At 54.6% G+C, this 13,663-nt stretch overlaps 1 long non-coding RNA gene across 13 annotated transcripts in view; it reads right to left on the minus strand.

The window, feature by feature from the left end:
* Nucleotides 1–13,663, minus strand: part of LOC133627975 (uncharacterized) — an 85,023-nt gene that overhangs the window by 27,490 nt on the left and 43,870 nt on the right. For 12 of the 13 annotated variants that reach the window (XR_009820457.1, XR_009820458.1, XR_009820453.1 and 9 more), the window contains one exon: nt 5,873–6,112. This is a non-coding gene — a long non-coding RNA (uncharacterized LOC133627975). Of the gene's footprint in view, nt 1–981; nt 4,965–5,872; nt 6,113–13,663 lie in introns of those variants that run through there. The other variant, XR_009820450.1, reaches the window with a different exon arrangement.

Genomic DNA, 13,663 nt, shown 5'->3' on the forward strand with positions numbered 1-13,663 from the left:
TGCCTCATAACCTCATAACCGCTCTGGATGCTTCATATTCCCTCCCCACCCTGTCTATGGCCCTGACCCCAACCCAACACCATCCTGAGCTCAACACAGCCCCAACCTCGCCCTGAACCCAGTCCCAAGGTGGTTCTGACTCTGAGGGGACAGAAGGTTCGGTTGGTTTGAGCCAGTTGTGCTCTCGGTGGCCACAGGGCCACCTGGGTTGTGGCAGCACCAGCGCAGCCATGCAAGGGCTGTGGCACAGGCTCCAGAATCTTCCAGCTTCCTCCCCAGTTTAGTGGCTGTGTCACCTGCCCCGGTAATGAGCCATGCTGGATGTAGCCCTCGGGGTGCAATGGCTCCTCACAGCCCCAGCTGGACCTCAACCAGCCCCCTGCAACAGGCCAGTGACCAACAGAGGCCCATGAGGATGTGGAGAGGCTGGGGCAGAGCGTGACCTGCGGGACTGAGGGGAGGGTGATGGCCCTGGGAAGGGACATGGCTGCTGGGGGCTGTTGTGTTGTCCTCCAGAACTTGTCAGTGTCATGACCTGCAAACACCAAAGGTACTGGGCTGAGGTGGATGGAGAAGGGGCTGAAGGACAGAGCCCAGGGGGTGGAGATCAGTGGCAAAGAGTGGGGCTGAAGGCCTGTGGCCAGTGGAGTTCCACAGGGATGGGTTCTGGGGCCAGTCTGATTCAACATCTTCATCAAGGAACTAGCTGAGGGGACAGAGGGACCCTCAGCAAGTTTCCTGATGGCACTGTTAGCAATCATCATAAAGAAGTTAGAGATAGTTTGACTAAGGCTTGAATTTAGGCCTAGTGCATTGTTGGAGTGTTTTATGTTTATGTAATTATGTAACCTATTAACTTTGAAACTGGTAGGGCATGCTGAACTTGTGGAAACGATAAATGAAGCATGTAGAACATAATCTGCTGTTCCTAGGACTGTTATCTTGGATGAATACTTGTTTGTTAATTTATGACCATGTGTCTAGACAAAATGTAAGATTTATAGTTAAAAGAAATTACATGAAAGTGTACAATGTAATAATAAACCCTAAGAAAACTAGCAAACAGCACGTAGGTACGATGAAGCAATCATCTTCTGAAAAGTATATAAACCCTGTGAAAATCTCTGTTAAGGGGGGCTCTGACTTTGGACAGTAGTCCTCAGGTCCCTAGGGCCCTCAATAAAGCACCGCATGAAACGACCTCGGTTGTTTTGTGTTTTCCTTCGGGAACGGGCAGCAAGATTGCCTTGCCCCATCAGGCCTAACATTATACCCCGGGATCCATGTCCATGCTCCCTTAACCATTCCTCCACAGATGCTCATTACGGTTGTTTTACTGATGGATCCTGCCGCGGGGTAGGAAATCACCGTAAGTGGGAAGTTGCTGTGTGGAGTCCCACACGACAAGTCGGTGAGGCCACCGATTCCCTCATCCAGATCACTAACAAAGGTGTTCAAGAGGAGTGCCCCCCGTCCTGAGCCCCGGGGACAGCACTTGTGACACCAATTGGATTGGACTCTGTTGACCATGACTCTTTGGGCTCAACCACGCGTCTGGCTCATCTTTATTTGCCGCCCACCAGCACTTGCTGGGTCCCTGTCCCACAGCTGCTCTCCAGCAGGTCACCCCCAGCCTGGGCTGGTGCTGGGCTTGTTCCTCCCCAGCTGCAGGCCCCTGCCCTTGCGTCTGGGGCCCCTCAGGGGGTTGCTCTTCACCCCCCAGCATGGGCCCCACCAGAGAATCGGCAGCTGTGACATCACAGAGCCCGGCGCCACACTCAGTGCTGCCGCCTGCACCAGTGGCACTTGCTCAGCGAGTGGCAGACGCGGAGCTGCCCGGCGCTGCTGCAGGGGGAAACATGGAACCGACTGAGGTTTGCGTGCTGATCCTCGGGGCTCTGATCTTGCTGCTGTCAGAGATGCCGCAGTGGAGCGAAAGTGAGTGGGACGACAGCGAGGAGCTGGATTGGAGCTGAGCAGGGGAGCGGGGGACGGGGCTGTGCTGGGTCTGGGTCCTGCTTTAGCTCTGGCTGGCTGAGGGTGCGCAGCAAAGCTGTTCACAGCATCACACAACGGTGAGGGTTGGAAGGGACCTTGAGAGATGATCTATTCCGGCCCCCCTTGCCAAAGCAGGTTCATGTCGATCAGAGGCCACAGGAACATGTCCAAGTGAGTTTTGAAGGTGACCCGAGCAGGAGCCTCCACAACCTCCCTGGGCAGCCTGGGCCGGGGCTCCCTCAGCACAATAGGGAAATAGGATTTGCTTATGTTTAAATGGAAACACCTCCTCAACTGCACAGGGGACACTTCCAGCAGCCACCACCGTACCCCTGCTACAAAAAGCTGCCCACACAAACGCACTGCAATGAAAAGAGAAGAAGAGCTTTTCTCTTTACCCACCCAGATTCTGCTGAGCTGGGGGAGCTCTGGGAAGGGGGAGCTGGGCCATAGGGACGTGGCATCAGGCGTCAGGATTCCCTGCAGCCCTGAGAGTGCAGCTCGGCAGCTCCTGTCAGCCCAGCTGAGCCCGCTGGGTGCTGCCTGCCCCATGCTTCTGCTCTCCCACAGGCTACCTGCTGTATGTGAGCTTGCTGACCTTCCACATGAGCTACATGTACAGCCCACTGGAGAATGAGCGCAGCATCCATCTCATCTGGGGCCTGCAGCTCCTGGGGCTGCCGCTGCTATATGCAGCCAACCAGATCCATCCTATTGCCTTGGCTGTGGTGCTGATTCCAATGTGCATCAAGATCATCAATTACATCATGTACTGGGCTTCTGCTGCCCAAAGGTGAGGACTGTCAGCACGCAGGCTCACTCCTGCTTGCCAGCCATTATCAGGCCTGGATGAGCTGTTGGATGGAGTCTGTGTCACACACCTGGGGCACCTTTGGTGGGGTCTGGGAAGAGGTTGTGTCGCTGTGTCCCTGGGACAGTGCAGGAGAGTGCCCTGCTCCTGTTCAGGGCTGGCAGTCTCCCTCAGGAGCGACGAGCAGAGGCCGGAGGGACGTTCTCAGCTCCTCTAGCCACCAGCTCTGACCCGCTGCCCCGGCTGGGCGGGCACTGACTGGGGCCCTTCTGCTGGCAGGAGAGGGAGGAGCGTTTGGGCTGAGCCGAGCCCCCGTCACCTGCTGACCCAGGAGGAATATCGAAAGCAGGGCGAGTTGGAGACACGCAGGGCAGTCAAAGAGCTTCGAAAGTACTGCAAAAGCCCGGAGGTCAATGTCCAGACTATAATGAGACGCCTCCGCTCTCCAGAGAGGTAACGTTTCGTGGCCCTGTGCACATGGTCGCTGGCACTTCTGCTTCTGAAAGGCTGAGGTTGCTGTGCTGTCCCTTCTGGCCTTGCAGATGGGGAGAGGGGGGCACAGAAGGTGGGGGGTGTGTGGAAGCCGGGTTTACCAGGGGGAAAGGGCAGATACCGCTTGGTCCCAGCTCTGAAACGCTCCTCCCCGTGTGCCGGGGCCTGGCATGACGCTGCTTTGGGGCTTCTCCCAGCTTTGCTGCCTTTCTGCGTGGTGCCTCTCACCTCACTCACTACGAGGTCATTCGCCATGAGCAGGAGTACGGCCGTGGCAGCAGCTTCCCTGAGGAGCAGCACTTAGGAGTAGAAATCCAAGCACAGCAATCAGGTGAGTGACCTGACCCACAGCCCCGCAGGAGACCGTCTGTGCTCATCTGGGCCAGACCTCACCTCACCACTGCTGGGGCTTTCTCTGCATGTTTGTTTCTCTTCCAGGTTTCACTCCCTTGTTGATGCTTTTTCCTGACTGTTGAGGAGCCCCTGGTTCTCTGCTCTTTCATCCCTGTAGTTTGTTACAGACTGTTTGTAGTTTTAATAAAGATTTGGTTTGGTACCTCATGAGACAATCTGTAACTCAATGAGTAGGACAAATAGTACAAAAGACCAATGAAACCACACGCAAAGAGGGGTCTCTGAGCCCCGAGCAAACAACCAAATAAGGCAGTGGATGTTGGACCTTGGAGGAGGGGAGAGAGCAGAATAGCCTGAAGCTTTAATCTCTACTGGTTCCCCTCCCTCCTGAGGATCAATACCAACAGCGCAATCTGCCACTGTTGGAGCAGTGCAAGCTATATTCAGTCAAAGATGTAGAGAATCTAGGTAATGCACGTGCAGAGCCGTACACGGGCAAAGTGGTACAACCAACAGGGTTGACTCAAAGCCACCCTTCCTTTGCTAGCTACTTCCTTCTATGCTGCTTCTGCCCCTGTGATCACCCAGGGCCCAACTGAGTACCTTGCAGCATCTGTTTCTGATAAGTGGAAGTAGCTTGCCAGCTGCATTAACTTGTCCCTACCATCTTTATTCAGGCTGGCTGGTCCAAGCCACATTTGTGCTTTCAATTCCCCCCTTTTTCTTTTTGGACCAGCCAGCCTTCAGCAACACATTTCAAAATTAAAGGTACATGAAGAAAACAGAACTATTTTTACCCATGGCCATGAGTTTACAACGAAAGGTCAATAACAGCTACCTGACTGAACAATGCAGCACAGAAATCCATGAACTCAAAATGAACGTAATCTGATGTGTGTTGCTAGGAGCGACGCACACTGGTGAGAAGGGATGAGTTCTCTGTGCTTCCACTGAGGTTTGTTTTCTGAATGTAGTTTTGGACTTTTCTTCCACTTCTTTCGCATGCTGATCTGTGAGCAGGAAATATCTCTTCATCTGTAGAAAACACACCAGTTTTGCTTTCAAGTTTCCATTGGCCGTCTTGTTAAGTTCTTCAGTTCTTTTAATATGATACAGGTAGCTGGAGGAATTTACAGCAGCATATGCAGTGGCACAGTTGAGAGGGTTTACATTTTAACAGGGTGATGGATTGAGGGTGGATCAATTGGTTCTTTCCTCAAGATTGTTTTTCCGTTGCTCTTACAGTCATTAAGTCCTTTGGCTTGATGTGGCTTGATCCATTTTGCCCGAATCCACCGGGGACCTTGATCTGTAACGACACAAGCACAGCCTGTTCCCCACGTTAACAGATCTGCAGGCCCTTGCCACTCTCCAGCAGTGGGATTCTTATACCAAACTTTAGATTTGTCAGTAAACTCCAAATCCCGACTCATTGGGGCAAAGTGTGTTAATGCCGGTGGCTCATTTGGCTTTGCCACAGTTCTGAGATGATTCATTGTATAAAGGGCTTTCATTAATCTATCCTGAGGGCTCACCCCCTCCTGCCCCGTGTTTTGTTTTTCTAGGAGTCCTTTTAAGGTTTGATGAGTACGTTTGATAATGGCCTGACCGGTAGAATTGCCTGGGATCCCACTAGTATGCTTCTGCCAAAGCCCAGAGCTCAATGTCCAGACTATAATGAGACGCCTCCGCTCTCCAGAGAGGTAACGTTTCCTGGCCCTGTGCACAAGGGTGGCCGGCGATTCTGCTTCTGAAAGGCTGAGGTTGCTGTGCTGTCCCTTCTGGCTTTGCAGATGGGGAGAGGGGGGCACAGAAGGTGTGTGGAAGCTGGGTGTGCCAGGGGGGAAGGGCAGATACCGCTTGGTCCCGGCCCTGAAACGCTCCTCCCTGTGTGCAAGGGCCTGGCATGACACTGTTTTCTCTGCAAACATTTTAGACTCAAGAAAGGTAGTAGAAAAGGAGCAAGGCAGAAATGAAGCAGAAAAGGAACAAGGCAGAGAGGCAGTAGAAAAGGAACAAGGCAGAAAGGCAGCAGAAAAGGAGCAAGGCAAAAAGGCAGCAGAAAGGGAGAAAAGTTGAAGTAAAGGAGAAAAGCAGAAAAGGAGAAAAACTGAAAAGCAGAAGAATAGGAGAAATGCAAAAGTAAAGTAGAGCCTGTGTTATAAGCGTTGTGATGAGAGAGGATCCCCATCCCAGGGAGGGGGGAGTGGGACCTACCATTGGCTGCCCAGGGTTCTTCAGGGCTCTCCCAGCAGACAGTCACTGCGGCCGCTTCTCCTGGGGCACAGGACGACGGCAGCTGCTCAGCCAGATGGCCGGTTCCCCGGCAGCTGCCACACGGGTCTCATCCCGGAGAAGGGCTCTTGGTGCAGGAGGCAGCACTCCAGCGGGCTGGCCGCATGGCAGAGGAGGAAAGCAGCAGCTCCTGAACGCCCTGGGCTCTCTTCAATATCCAGGCTGGAAACGGGAAAGATGGACCCTGCTGAAACAAAGAGAGAGACGGCGAGTTCAGCGGGAATGCAGGAAGGAAACTGGATGCCCAGGGGGCCTCGAGGAAAGTGCAGCAGCAGAAGCAAAGGGCACAGGGGGCTTGGAAAGAGAGGCTGGAGAACAGAGGCACCGAGACAAGGAGGATGCAAAGACGGCACCTTTTCAGAACACGGGCAGGGATAACGACAAGGCAGCCAACGGGGCCGGGGAAGACAGTCAAAGAAGCAAGGCTTCATCCCAGCATCTTTCCTTAGTGGACTTACAGGGGAACCACTGACTCACGATTGCCTGGAAACCATTGAAGCAGTCTACTCCAGCTGACCAGAGCTAAAGGAACAACTGCTGGAGGATGCTGAGGACACATGGTATACAGCTTCATCAAAAGTGGACAGCGCAAAGCAGGGTACGCAGTGACCACTACAGACAAGGTAATAGAGTCTGGGGCCCTCGCCTCAGGCACCTCTGCACAAAAGGCTGTAATAATAGCTTTAACTCGAGCATTAGAGCTTGCTAAAGACAGGAAGATTCCAAATATGCCTTTGGAGTGGTTGATGCCCATGGAGCGATCTGGAGAGAAAGAGGACTCTTATCCACCCAAGGGAAGCACATAAAACATGCAGAGGAAATTCTCAAACTCTTAGAAGCTGTACAGTTACCAAAGCAAGTAGCGATTATGCACTGCAAAGCTCACCACAAGGGAACAACTGCACAAGAGGCAGGCGATTCCATGGCAGACCAGGAAGCAAAGAGAGCAGCTGAAAAAGGCACAGCAGAGATACAGTCTTGGATTCCAGGTGGAAAAATCCCAATCAACCAGCTTCCTAACTGTTTGAAAGAAGACCAGAAATTGATTCAGGATTTAGGGGGAAAAACAGAGGAAAATGGTTGGGCTACAACACCACAAGGGAAAGTAGTGATGCCTAGCACATGACTTTGGGCTAGAATCATGGCTGAACACAGAAAGTCTCACTGGGGAGTCGAAGGCCCGTGTAAGTATCTGAGCAAACACATTGTTGCCCGTAACTTGTACACAACCATCAAACAAGTAACACAACAATGTGAGATTTATTTACAGAATAACCCACAGGGAAGCTGGGAAATGGAGCCAGGGCAGATAGGGAAGGGTAATTTCCCTGGACAGTGGTGGCAAATTGACTTTTCACAACTTCCAAGAAAAGGGGGTTTCCGATATCTACTTGTACTAACTGATACCTTTTCAGGACGGCCAGAAGCATCCCCTTGCCGAACAAACAAGGCTAGAGAGGTAACTAAGGCTTTACTACATGAAGTAATACCAAGATTTGGGGTCCCAGCAGTAATATCCTCAGACAGAGGCCCTCATTTTGTGGCCAAAATGACCCAACAAATCAGTGGGGTTCTGGGGATAGACTGGCAGTCGCACACTCCCTACAGACCCCAAGCAAGTGGCCAGGTGGAGAAGATGAAGCACCTTCTTAAATTAGAGACTGTAAAACTGGGCCAAGAAGCTGGACCAGCCTGGCCTCAGTCACTACCTCTAGCCTTGCTGCAAGTAAGAACCAAACCAAGGGCTAAGGAGGGATTCAGTCCCTTTGAAATACTGTATGGGAGACCCTATTCAGTCCAAGCAGGAACATCAACACAAGTTGGTGCCAAGGTGTTAACTGACTATGGAATAAGCTTACAAAAACAACTCAGAAAAGTGGAAAAACTCGTTTTGGGGACCCGTGCTCATGGCCTGTACATAACATAGAACCAGGTGATTATGTAGATGTCAGATCTCTGTCAGACTCAGCCCTGGAGCTGAAATGGGAAGGACCATTCCAGGTTCTGTTGACGACACACACAGCTGTTAAGATACAGCAACAGACATCATGGATACACCATATCATTACAGGACAGCGGGGAACTGATGGGCAAAAGCAGACATACAGAAGGGAAAGGCCTGAGAAAGTTAGAAAGACGCAATTGACTGTAAACTAACACCATGATAAGAAACCTCAGCTTGCTGGAATTCAAAGTGCTCCTTAGTAAAGGCCTTGAAGGCCCTGAATGCTGATAACTAAGAAGCTGGTGTGCAGACAGCTGCAGATAAGAAGGACTTGGAACGTGAAAAACAGACTCGTTTGCAGCCTGCTCCGTGGCATGGAAATGTACCAGAGACACTGCGCAAGCGTAAACTGGAAGAGGACTTATTACAGCGCGAAGCAGGGATAGGTGACGCCTATGGAACAGGCGCTTATGCAGAGCCCTAGCTGTACCGGAGAAGTAGCCCTTTGTTAGACAACTGCGTGTGCGAGCTGGGCACAACTATCTCCCTCGCAGCCGGCGGCGGAATGCAGAGCTGCTTTAGAACCCTTCACCGCGTTCCAGAGATTGTTCGGCGCGTCACAGCCAATCTTCGCTTCCCACCCCTGATCCCCGAGCGCCGAGTCCCAAGCGGCGCTGCCCAGCCCGGCCCCGACGCAACCCCGCCCCTCCACAGTCCTCCCCGGGCTCTCCCCACACTACCGCTGGGTCCCCGCTCACCCTCTCCCGCGGGGCGGACGCCGGGCTCTCCGCAGCCCCCCAGGACCCGCCGGCGTCGGCTCTTCAGCCGCCGGAGCTCGCACGAGCCGATGCCGTTGGGGACCGCAGCGGGCGGAGGGCGGAGCCGAGCGGCACTCTGGCCAATCAGAAGCCAGAGGCGGGCGGTGGGCGGTGCCGCACAGCACGGCGAGGCACAGCCCGGCCAATCGGAAGCAAGAGGCGGGCGGGACCCGGGGACTGACGGCTGCGCCGGCCAATCGGACAGGGCACACGCCTCCCTGCCGCTGGAACGCTCGCTCGTCGCCGGAGCCGAGCCGTTTCCCGGCCCGAGGGCGGCGCGGCCTGTGTGCGCCAGGCCGCAGAACCGAGAAAGGCAGAAAGGCGGCAGAAAAGGAGCAACACAAAGGCGGCAGAAAAGGAGCAAGGCAGAAAGGGAGCAGAAAAGGAACAAGGCAGAAAGGCATTATGTTGCCGCCACTGGCAAACCACCAGGCCGCCCACACGGATTACTCAACCCCTGCTGAGGGGACAAGGATCACCACACACTCAGCATGGATGATACTTTACTCCAACCCCTAGTTTGCACCACGTGCTTATATCTGCTACCACCAGCACCTCCTGTCACTCCATCCCCGAGATCTTCCTGACGCCTACCACAGGAGTAGAAAAGGAACGAGGCAGAAAGGGAGCAGAAAAGGAGCAAGATAGAAAGACAGTAGAAAAGGAACAAGACAGAAATGCAGTAGAAAGCGAGAAAGGCAGAAAGACAGTAAAAAAGGAACAAGGCAGAAAGGCAGCAGAAGAGGAACAAGGCAGAAAGGCAGTAGAAAAGTAGCAAGGCAGAAAGGCAGAAAGGCAGCAGAAAAGGAACAAGGCAGAAAGGCAGTAGAAAAGGAACAAGGCGGAGTAGCAAAAGCATCAATTACATTATGTACTGGGCTTCATCAATTACTGCCCCATGCTTCTGCTCTCCCACAGGCTACCTGCTGTTTGTGAGCTTGGTGACCTTCCACATGGGCTACATGTACGGCCCACTGGAAATGAGCGCAGCATCCATCTCATCTGGGGCCTGCAGCTCCTGGGGCTGCCGCTGCTATATGCAGCCAACCAGATCCATCCTCTTGCCTTGGCTGTGATGCTGATTCCAATCTGCATCAAGATCATCAATTACATCATGTACTGGGCTTCTGCTGCCCAAAGGTGAGGACTGTCAGCACCCGGGCTCACTCCTGCTTGCCAGCCATTATCAGGCCTGGATGAGCTGTTGGGTGGAGTCTGTGTCACACACCTGGGGCACGTTTGGTGGGGTCTGGGGAGAGATTGTGTCCCTGTGTCCCTGAGACAGTGCAGGAGAGTGCCCTGCTCCTGCTCAGGGCTGGCAGTCTCCCTCAGGAGCGACGAGCAGAGGCCGGAGGGACGTTCTCAGCTCCTCTAGCCGCCAGCTCTGACCCGCTGCCCCGGCTGGGCGGGCACTGACTGGGGCCCTTCTGCTGGCAGGAGAGGGAGGAGCATTTGGGCTCAGCCGAGCCCCTGTCACCTCCTGACCCAAGAGGAATATCAAATGCAGGGCGAGGTGGAGACATGCAGGGCAGTCAAAGAGCTTCGAAAGTACTGCCAAAGCCCAGAGGTCAATGTCCAGGCTATAAGGAGACGCCTCCGCTCTCCAGAGAGGTAACGTTTCCTGGCCCTGCGTTCGGGTTGGCCGGCACTTCTGCTTCTGAAAGGCTGAGGTTGCTGTGCTGTCCCGTCTGGCTTTGCAGATGGGGAGAGGGGGGCACAGAAGGTGGGGGGTGTGTGGAAGCCGGGTTTACCAGGGGGGAAGGGCAGATACCGCTTGGTCCCAGCTCTGAAACGCTCCTCCCCGTGTGCCGGGGCCTGGCATGACGCTGCTTTGGGGCTTCTCCCAGCTTTGCTGCCTTTCTGCGTGGTGCCTCTCACCTCACTCGCTACGAGGTCATTCGCCACGAGCAGGAGTACGGCCGTGGCAGCAGCTTCCTTGAGGAGCAGCACTTAGGAGTAGAAATCCAAGCACAGCAATCAGGTGAGTGACCTGACCCACAGCCCCGCAGGAGACCGGCTGTGCTCAGCTGGCCCAGACCTCACCTGGCCACTGCTGGGGCTTTCGCTGCATGTTTGTTTCCCTTCCAGGTTTCACTCCCCTGTTGATGCTTTTTCCTGACTGTCGAGGAGCCCCTGGTTCTCTGCTCTTTCATCCCTGTAGTTTGTTACAGACTGTTTGTAGTTTTAATAAAGATTTGGTTTGGTAGCTCATGAGACAGTCTGTAATTGGCCTGTGGCTTGATCCATGAGTAGGACATGCAAACTCTTTACTGGATCTCCACTGGAACCCGCTCCCCCTGTTACTAAGCCAAAAGCTGCTCCTTGCTAAACCAGAACATTGTAGCACGCCGGAACTGCCCCATAGCCCCTCCTGATACCCTGTAACCACTTCTGGCACTCCAAAGCTGCCCCATAGCCACTCGATACCCCATCACCACCTCTGGCACTCTATAGCTGACCTATAGCCACTCCCAATGCCCCGTAACTACTTCTGGCATCCTATAGCTGCCCCATATCCACCGCTGGCCCCCACTAAGTGGCCTGAAACCTCTCATAACCCCCCATTACCCTTCCCAATAACTCCCAGTGGCCTGTAGCATCCACCTCAGTAACTGCCTCATAACCTCATAACCGCTCTGGATGCTTCATATTCCCTCCCCACCCTGTCTATGGCCCTGACCCCAACCCAACACCATCCTGAGCTCAACACAGCCCCAACCTTGCCCTGAACCCAGTCCCAAGGTGGTTCTGACTCTGAGGGGACAGAAGGTTCGGTTGGTTTGAGCCAGTTGTGCTCTCGGTGGCCACAGGGCCACCTGGGTTGTGGCAGCACCAGCCCAGCCATGCAAGCACTGTGGCACAGGCTCCAGAATCTTCCAGCTTCCTCCCCAGTTTAGTGGCTGTGTCACCTGCCCCGGTAATGAGCCATGCTGGATGTAGCCCTTGGGGTGCATTGGCTCCTCACAGCCCCAGCTGGACCTCAACCAGCCCCCTGCAACAGGCCAGTGACCAACAGAGGCCCATAAGGATGTGGAGAGGCTGGGGCAGAGCGTGACCTGCGGGACTGAGGGGAGGGTGATGGCCCTGGGAAGGGACATGGCTGCTGGGGGCTGTTGTGTTGTCCTCCAGAACTTGTCAGTGTCATGACCTGCAAACACCAAAGGTACTGGGCTGAGGTGGATGGAGAAGGGGCTGAAGGACAGAGCCCAGGGGGTGGAGATCAGTGGCAAAGAGTGGGGCTGAAGGCCTGTGGCCAGTGGAGTTCCACAGGGATGGGTTCTGGGGCCAGTCCGATTCAACATCTTCATCAAGGAACTAGCTGAGGGGACAGAGGGACCCTCAGCAAGTTTCCTGATGGCACCAAATTGGGAGCACTGGCTGATTCCCTAGATGCTGTGCTGCTAGTCAGCTGGATCTCGACTGGCTTGAGAGGTGGGCACAGAGGAACCTGCTGAGGGTCACCAAGGACAAGGGCAGAGTCCTGCAGCTGGGGAGGAACAAGCCCAGCACCAGCCCAGGCTGGGGGGGACCTGCTGGAGAGCAGCTGTGGGACAGGGCCCTGGCAGTGAGTGTGGGCAGCAGGGCCAGGGAGGTTGTGCTGCCCCTCTGCTCTGCCGGAGCTGGGGAGGCCTCAGCTGGAGTCCTGGGGCCAGTGCTGGGCTCCCCAGCTGCAGAGAGACAGGGAAGTGCTGCAGAGAGGCCAGGGCAGGGCCAGCAAGATGCTGAGGGATGGAACATGTGTGTGAGGAGGAAAGGCTGCAGCCCTGGGGCTGTTCAGCCTGGGGAACAGAAGCCTGAGCTCAGGGACCCTTCCCAATGCTGCTGAGTCCCTAAAGGAGGATGGATGGGGCCAGGCTTTGTGCTGGGGTGGCCAGTGGCAGGACAAGGGGTGATGGGCACAGGCTGGGACACAGCAAGTGCCCCTGGCCCAGGAGGAGCAAGTCCTTTGGTGCTGAGCTGAGGGAGCCCTGGCCCAGGCTGCCCAGGGAGGGTAGCCTTCTCAGGAGGTTCCCAACCCCACCTGGACATGTTCCTGAGCGAGGGGAACCTGCTTTAGCAGAAGCTTTAGCCGGATGAGCTCTGCAGGGCTACCCCCAGCATTCTGGGACTGGAAATGGGCCCACTCCATGTCAGAGCTTTTAATTGATTGGTCATCCCTGTGTTCAATGTTCCAAGCACATCACCGTCTCTGGTTTTGATGCCATCACACCCACACAACTATTGTTTCTCATGGTGAGGGCTGTCACTCTGTTCTGATGTACACAAGTTGGTAACATTTCCCAAGACCAGTAAGAAGCTGCACTGGAGCTGCTGAGATTCCTTCTGGGAGCCAGAAAGCCACTGCTGTGGAAGTCAGCACCATCCTACTCTGTGTCTGAGCTCTGATTGTTGACCAGGAGAAGCAGACAGGAAGGGACAGATGTGGAGCACGTGCTGAGCCTCACTGACAGAGAGGGACCTCCTAGCTGCAGCAGCACCAGGATCTCTCTTGGGAGTCCTTCTCTCCTCAGAGCAGCTGAGGGACTCCTGGAGCTTGTCACTGCTGCCACATCTCCCTGTGCTGAACCTTTCCTGTCCTTGTTAAGAGGTCAGGAGCTGGATGTGCTGCAGAGGGAGAGCAGCAAGGGATTGGGGGGGTATGTGGTTGCAGTAGGCAATTTGCCTTTGTTCTTTTTGGGGGGTTCTGTTACCAACAATCACCTAAAATTAAAGTTTTCAAAGTGCTTGAGGTGCTGTAGCATGGCCAGAGCCGGGCACAGAGCTGGGAAAGGGGCTGGAGCACAGGAATGCTGGGGAGGTGCTGAGGGAATGGGGATGTTGAGCCTAGAGAAGAGGAGGCTGAGGGGAGACAGGAGCACTCTCTGACACTCCCTGACAGGAGGCTGCAGTGAGCTGGGGGTCAGTCTCTGCTCGTGACCCGCAGGACAAGAGGAAACAGCCTGAAATAGC

Source organism: Colius striatus, chromosome 26, assembly GCF_028858725.1.
Source record: "Colius striatus isolate bColStr4 chromosome 26, bColStr4.1.hap1, whole genome shotgun sequence".
Taxonomy (NCBI): Eukaryota; Metazoa; Chordata; class Aves; order Coliiformes; family Coliidae; genus Colius; species Colius striatus.